The sequence below is a fragment of the Fukomys damarensis genome, unplaced genomic scaffold, assembly GCF_012274545.1.
Source record: "Fukomys damarensis isolate Sample0158 unplaced genomic scaffold, DMR_v1.0_HiC HiC_scaffold_23, whole genome shotgun sequence".
In the NCBI taxonomy this organism is placed as follows: Eukaryota; Metazoa; Chordata; class Mammalia; order Rodentia; family Bathyergidae; genus Fukomys; species Fukomys damarensis.
In genome coordinates this window covers 46,176,128-46,184,192 of record NW_022900935.1, presented here as the reverse complement: position 1 = coordinate 46,184,192, position 8,065 = coordinate 46,176,128, and the positions used below count along the sequence as shown (strand labels likewise).

At 40.0% G+C, this 8,065-nt stretch overlaps 1 pseudogene; it reads right to left on the bottom strand.

Annotated features, from left to right (window-relative positions):
- Positions 1-5,996: 5,996 nt before the first annotated feature.
- Positions 5,997-7,623, bottom strand: LOC104871498 (annotated as a pseudogene).
- Positions 7,624-8,065: the final 442 nt, after the last annotated feature.

Sequence of the window (8,065 nt, the reverse complement as noted above, 5' to 3'; positions counted from 1 at the left end):
ATTAAAAAAAAAAAAAAAAAAAAAAAAAAGATGTGCCTAGGACCAAAATGGAAACCATGAATGCTAAGCATAGGAAAGAAATGGAATCAGTGAAATGATTCAAATACCGGGAGATTAAAAACTCTATTGAAAACATTCACAGCAGAAAGAGTGAATGTGAAGATGGAATATCAGATATAGAAGCTAGGATTGAGGTCAGTGACCATGAAAAGAGGGATCTCTCAAAAACAGTAAGGGACCATGAGAAATCGATCAAACAGCTCCTAGATGATGTAAAGAAGAATTAATATAAGACTGATAGGAATCCATGAAAAAGGAGAAAGTACAAATGATATTTTTAAAAAAACTGTTCACAGAATTACTGACAGAAAACTTCTCAAACAGAGCAAAAGAATTTGACATACAGGTAAGTGAGGCATATAGGACTCCAGCTAACCATGATCAAAAAAATCTACACCTAGACATACATAGTCAAGATCCCAGAAACCCAACAGAAGAACAAATACTACAAGCAGAGAAAAGAAACAAATCACATTCAAAGGGAAGCCCATGAGAATCACAGCAGACTTAACACAAACCCTCTCTAGTCAAGGAGAGCCTGAAATGAGGTATTTCAAGCCCTAAAAAACCTCCAACCTAGAATGATGTATCCTGCAAAACTTTCAAATTTTATGGAGAAATATGATATTCCCATGACAAAGAACACCTGAGAAATTTCATGAATACTAAACCAGCACTCCAAACAATTCCAAACAATATCCTGGAAAAAGACAGTGAAGGTCACAACTCCATGAAGCCCACAAAGCAAATCCATTATGCAAGGGAAGAAATTAAAGGGAGAGAGGGAAAAATTAAAATAGCCAACAACAGGACAATAGCATGACAATAAGTCAGTACATATCAGTTATAAATATCAGTGTTAATGGCCTCAATTCACCAAGAGAAATAGATTAGTGGAATGGATTAAGAAGCAAAATCCAACAATATGCTGTATATAAGAAACCCACTTAATTCACAAAAAAATTCATAGACTGAAAGTAAAAGGATGGAAAACAGTTCTGCATGGGACAGGAGCCTAGAAAAAGGGGGTAGCTATCTTAGTTGCAGACAAAGTAGATTTCAAACCAAAACTAATTAAGAGAGATAAAGAAGGCCTCTACATCTTTGTAAAGGGAATAATCCAAGAGGAAGAGATGACAATCATAAATATATATGCATCAAATACTAATGCCCCCAACTATACAAAACAAATATTAATGGATAGAAAAAAACCAAATAAGCACTAATACAATTGTAGTGGGGGACCTCAATACCCCACTGTCACAAATAGATCATCTACACAAAAAAATCAATGAAATAATAGATCTATACCAATCCTTTAAACAAATATATTTTTGATGATCACAACTATGACCCTCTGCAGCTGGAAGCATCCAGAGCTGTCTTCGCTGTTTGCCCTCACAGCAGTTAGGGGTACTTCTTCAGAGGAGGGAATATTGCAGCTAGATAAGTTAATTAGATATTTTGTAGGTACAGCCGTCCTCAAGGAGCCAACACCACAAGAGTCAACATGGAGGGCAATCAAGACACGTTCACTGAAGGCAAGAATTTAAAAGGAGAGAAACTACTATATTTTTGTGCCTCCCCTGGGGATGAATTTAGAATTGATATTCTAAATAGGTATCAATCACCTGGGTGGGGGAACAAGGTCTTAATCCAGACTTCCCAGGAAATATCCCTGACCCCCACCCTTACTGAAAATCCTTGTATGCTTGCTGTGTGACTTGCTCCCCCATTTGATCCCCATTGAATCAATATTACCTGGGTGACTGTACTTACAATCTTATTGGTTGGTCATGGTTTTGCCCTACCTCATGCCCACCTTGTAATTTTTCCATTGGGTCTTATACTTTTTGTTTTGTTTTTTGAGACAGGGTCTCACTATGTAGTTGAGACTGACCTGGAACTCACTATGTAGCCCAGGCTGGTCTTGAACTCACAGCGATCCTCCTGCCTCAGCCTCCCAAGTGCTGGGATTACAGGTGTGTGCCACCACACCTGGCTGGGTTTTATACTTTTGTCCCACTTTGTACCCACCTCACCACGTGGCTTGGCTCTATAAAACATCTTTGAGAAGTGGGGTCAGCGGGCAACCACTTTCCAGCCCCCTTTCTGTCTCTCAGGCTGGTCTTGAACTCACAGCGATCCTCCTGCCTCAGCCTCCCAAGTGCTGGGATTACAGGTGTGTGCCACCACACCTGGCTGGGTTTTATACTTTTGTCCCACTTTGTACCCACCTCACCACGTGGCTTGGCTCTATAAAACATCTTTGAGAAGTGGGGTCAGCGGGCAACCACTTTCCAGCCCCCTTTCTGTCTCTCTTAGAGCCTTCTTTCCTTAAATAAATTTCTCCTGCTCTTAAAAAAAAAACAAAAAAAAAAACACCTTCTTTGTGGCGGCAGATGAGTCATTCTCCAAACTTGCAGGCTCATAGAAAATGTTTAAGTAAATGCAAAGGAATTGAATTTTTCCCTGTATATTATCAGACCATAGTGCAATTAAACTGGGATCAATAGACTAAGAAACTGCAAGAACTTCGCAAACACATGGAAATTGAATAACACCCTCCTGAACAACCAATGGGTCACAGAGGAAATTAAAGAAGAAATTAGACAGTTTCAGCAATTAAATGATAATGCCAACACAATATACAGGAAATTATGGGACACAATGAAAGCAGTTCAACGAGGGAAATTCACAGCAGTAAATGCCCATAATAGGAAAACAGAGTGAGCTCAAATACACAGCTTAATGCTGTACCTTAAGATCCTAGAAAAAGAGCAAGACAAACTGAAAGCATGTACAGGAGGAAATTGTAAAGATCAGAAATTAATGCGATAGAGACTAAGAACGATACAAAAATCAACAAATCAAAGAGTTGGTTTTTTAAAAGAATAAGTAAAATTGATAAACCCTTAGCCAACCTTATCCAAAAAACGGAGAGGGAGAAAAGGTTCAAATTCAGGCAACTGGGAAAGAAAAAGGTGAAGTCACAGCAGATCCAGGAGAAATCCAGAGGATCATCAATACCTATTTCAAAAACCTGTATTCTAATGAAATGGAAAACATAGAAGAAATGGACAGATTTCTAGATGCATATGAATTATCAAAGTTGAACGAAGAAGATAAATTCTAAACACCCCAATTGCATTCAGTGAAATTGGAAATATAATTAAAAATTTAACAACAAAGAAAAACCCAGGTCTTGATGGCTTCACTGCTGAATTCTATAAGACATTTAGAGAGGAACTATTGCCAGTACTTTTTAAACTTTTCAGTGAAATTGAAAGGGAAGCAATATTTCCTAATTCATTCCTAGAAGCAAGTGTTAGTTTGATTCCAAAACCAGAAAAGAAAACTACAGGCCAATCTCCCTAATGAGGAATAAAAATCCTCAATAAGATACTAACAAACAGACTACAGAGGATCATCAAGAAGATCATACATCCTGACCAAGTCAGATTTATCCTGGGGGGATGCAAGGATGGTTCAACATACAAAAATCAATAAATGTAATACACTATGTTAAAGTCAAGGACAAAAACCATATCATCTCAATAGATGCAGAAAAAGCATTTGACAAAATTCAATACCCATTCATGATAAAAACCCTACAGAAATTTGGAATAAGATGGTCTTTATCTCAACCTGATAAAGGCTATCTATGAAAAACCAACAGCCAACAGCATACTAAATGGTCCAAAACTGAAAACCGTCACACTAAAATCAGCAACAAGACAAGGATGTCCACTATCACCACTCCTGTTCAATATAGTTCTGGAAACACTAGCCACAGCAATTAGACAAGAGAAATAAAAGGAATAAAGTTAGGGAAGGAAGAAGTTAAACTCATTATTTGCTGGTGACATGATACTCTATAGAAGACCCAAAAAAACTCCACCAAAAGACTTCTAGACTTAATTCACAGATTCAGTAGAGTAGCTGGATACAAAGCCAGCACTCAAAAATCAATAGCCTTCTTGTACAAAATAACAGACTCACTGAGAGAGAAATTAGGCAAACAATTCCTTTCACAATAACATCCAAAAAAATGAAATATCTAGGATTCAATCTAGTGAAGGAGACAAAAGACTTCTACACTGAAAGCTACAACACTCTGAAAAATGAAATTGAAGAGGACATAAAAAAATGGAAAGACATCCCTTGCTCCTGGGTAGGAAGAACCAATATAATGAAAATGGCCATACTTCCAAAGCTGCTATACAGATTCAGTGCAATCCCTATTGAAATCCCAACAGTATATTTCACAGAACTTGAGAAAACAATCCAAAAATTCATTTGGATCAAGAAGAGAGACATGGCAGGGGTATCACAGTCCCCACCTTGAAATTATACTACAAAGCTCTGGTGATAAAAACAATATGGTACTGGCAAAGAAACAGACCTGAAGATCAGTGGAATAGATTAGAAGATGCCGAAACAGCTCCATATATACTCATCTACCTCATATTTGTCAAATGAGCCAACCATCCTCACTAGAGGAAAGATAGCCTCTTTAATAAATGGTGTTGGAAAAACTGGATTCAACCTGCCAAAGGTTAAAACTAGATTCCTCTTTCATCATGCACTAAACTAAAATCAAAGTGGATTAAATATCTAAATATCAAAACAGAAACACTAAACTTACTGGTAGATAAGTTAGGCAGAATTCTCGAAGACATTGGCATAGGAAAAGACTTTATGAACAAATCCTCAGTAGCGTGGGAACTTGCACAAAGAATCAACAACTGGGGTCTCATCGTATTAAAAAGCTTCTGCAGTGCAAGAGAAACCACCAACAGAGCTAAGAGACAATCTACAATGTGGGAAAATTTTTTTACCAGCTGTTTCTCAGACAAAGGACTATTATCTAGAATATATAAAGAACTCAGAAAAAATCAGACCCCCCCAAAATAAGACCTGATTCAAAAAGGGTGCCTGAAATGAACAGACATTTATTTCTCAGACAAACAAGTAAAAGCAGCAAATAAATATATGAAAAGATGGTCGACATCATTGGTCATTCAAGAGATGTAGATGAAAAAAACACTGAAATTCTGCCTCACCCCAGAAAGAATGACTGCTATAAAGAAATCAACCAATAACATGCTGGTGGGGTTGAGGGGAGAAAGGAACCCTTCTCCATCGATGGGAGTGCAGACTGTGCAACCACTGTGGAAATCAGTATGGAGGTATCTCAAAAAAAACTGCATTTAGAAGTCCCATTTGACCCAGCTATCCCTCTGCTGGGTGTCTTTCCAAAAGAATTAAAAGAATCATAACCTAGCAATATATGTGCACCCATGTTTACAGAGGCATAGTTTGTAATAGCTAAAACTTGGAAACAGCCGAATTGCCCATCAACTGGAGACTGGATAAAGAAGATGTGGTTTTTCACTACCCAGCCATAAAGAATGAGAAACTAGAGACATTTATAGCTAAATGGATGCACATTGAGGCCATACTCTTAAGTGAAATAAATAGGACACACATGAATAAATATCGAATAGTTTCTCTGGTGTGAAAAACTAAAAGTATAAATAAGGTTCGAATGGTATAATTGTGAAATACAAAGAAAAAGTCTAAAGGAATAGGAGAAGTGGGAAGGGTAGGGGGAAGGAAAGAAGGGAAAAGAAAAAAATATGAGAAAAAGAAAAAATGGAAACAAAGGCTTTGTAAACAGGGGAGGGTGAAGGGGGAGAAAAAGGGCAGGGGATTGGGGAAAAAATAAGAACCAAGATCTGTCATGTAAAGGTACAAGATCCCAATGATGAGTATAACTGTATGGCTTACCTTAAATGTACCAATAAACTTAGTGGAAAAAAAGTAGGAGTCCAGCCAAGGGCCTAGATAGAGTGGGCCAGCCTGAGGGGGGCCTCTGCAGGCTTGAGAATCGCTGCTGTTGCCACTGCCACCGCCACCACCCTGGGAGTCTGTTATTTTGCCATGGCCTTGATTGCAACAGTTGCCTCCTATGTCGTGGCAGAGAGCACCGTGATCAGGATCTCTTCTCCACGATCATACTTCTGCTCAATCTCTTTGCTGATGTCTTTCTCAGGTCCTCTCGCATCTCCCCGCTGTCCTGGAGTAGTGATAGGTACCCATCCTGAATGCCAATCAGCTGGAAATCATTCCTTTTGATGTTCAGCATAGCCATATTATGAGTTGATGGGCAGTATCTTTTTTTTTTTAACAATATTTTTCCATTTTACTTGGATTTTTTCTAGCTAAGTAAACAGTTTGAAATGATTCAATACTTTTACAGTTCCACACTTAAATAGGATTTTTGACAGATCATGAATTAGTTTCGCTTTGAATGAATGCTATGAATAGGATGTCACCAAATAGGCTAAGTGAATTTTTTTTTTTTTTTGGTACTGGGGATCAAGCTCAGGCGCGAGGCAGGCAGCAGAAGCACTGAGCCAAATCCCTGGCCCTGAGTGAATTATAATTGTAGTTATTTTTGGGTTTTTTGTTTTGTTTTGTTTTTGACAGTACTGGGAATTGAACTCAGGACCTTGCCCTTGTGAGGCAGGTGCGGTGCCACTGAGCTACATCCCTGGCTCTGCCTGGTTATTTATTTATTTATTTATTTTGGTGCCAGGGATGGAACTTGGGGCCATATGCTTGTGAGGCAGGCAGTGGAACCACTGGGCTAAGTCCCTGGCCCTAATTATAGTTATTGGATTACTAATCTTGCAAGAACTTCTCCTAAAACTCTGTTACCAAGGATTTTCCAACAAAGAAGAATCTATTGCCATATATTGAATTGGCTAGTCACATTTATAGAGGTTTTTAAGGCTTTTCACAATTCTAGAAGCTCTTCCATGCTATTATCATAACATTGTCAACGATACACTTCCAAGTTCACACAGAGGGTACATGCTGACCATCTCTTCTGTGAGGCTGGTCATATTGAACTGATGTACAGACACCTGCAACTGTTAATCTGTACACACACTCAGCGAGCTACTTCACAAAGCAGGGCAAAAACCCTGTAAAGCTCATTCAGAGAGCCCAGCCCCACTCCCCATAAGTCCCTTTCCAGCCTGGGGAACCTGCTGCAGCCTGGATGCTCAGGACAGCTGTGTGGTCAGTGACACAGAACCAGAGCTCCAGGAACCACACAGGCTCCCTGCTCTGCGCTGCCCCACACTGTGTCCTGCTCACTGCACTCAGGGGGATGGGCAGATATCTTCATATTTCTTTGCAGTAAAGATGTCAGTTCCAAGCAAGTGGGCCTTGGCATGGCGATGCTTGCCAGTCTTTGAAGTAGACATCTCGACGATCTTACATGGCTGGCCTTTGAGCACCACAAAGCCATTCTTACATAATGCTGAGTGCTGCATTGGGAAGGTACCTGAGGCCCCTGCATCTCCTGTCTTGAAATCCAAATCATCTGCCATTTTAGGAGGCTTGGATTCCAACTCGCATGAACGTACTGACACGACTTCATCCACTCGCCTGAGCCCAACCACTGCCTCGGAGCCTGCTGCCATTGCTGCCTCTACCACCACCTCCCCCACGGCACACGTCTTAGTACCAGGCACCAACTTCCCACTAACCGACCAAGCAGCCCTGTGACAGCTGTGCAAGCGTGCTCCCTAGCTCCTCCACCCTCCACCTCTGCACTCTTAACATTTGCCTCTTTACAGGACAAGTTTATTGCTCTGGATGGAGCTTCCTGGCTGTTCCCATGATCCCTTTGTTACCTGCATAGAATAGGTGTAAATCTCCTTTTCTATTAGATCTTAGGAGCAAGTAGACAGAAATGAGTGGGGATAACAGAAAGTGGGTATTGTGCTTCGGAAAATATTTACCTTTAAACCCTTCCCTTCCTAGCTGTGTAATTCTAGGAAAGTGACTCACTGCCTCTGAGTTCTAGTTTCCTCATGTCTAAAACACATTTTGCAGGGTTAATGTGAGAATTAAAGGTGATGTTTCCTTGCTTGCCTAGCCCTATAGGCTGTCACCTGCTTCCTCCCTGCAGTGGCCTGCGTTCAGG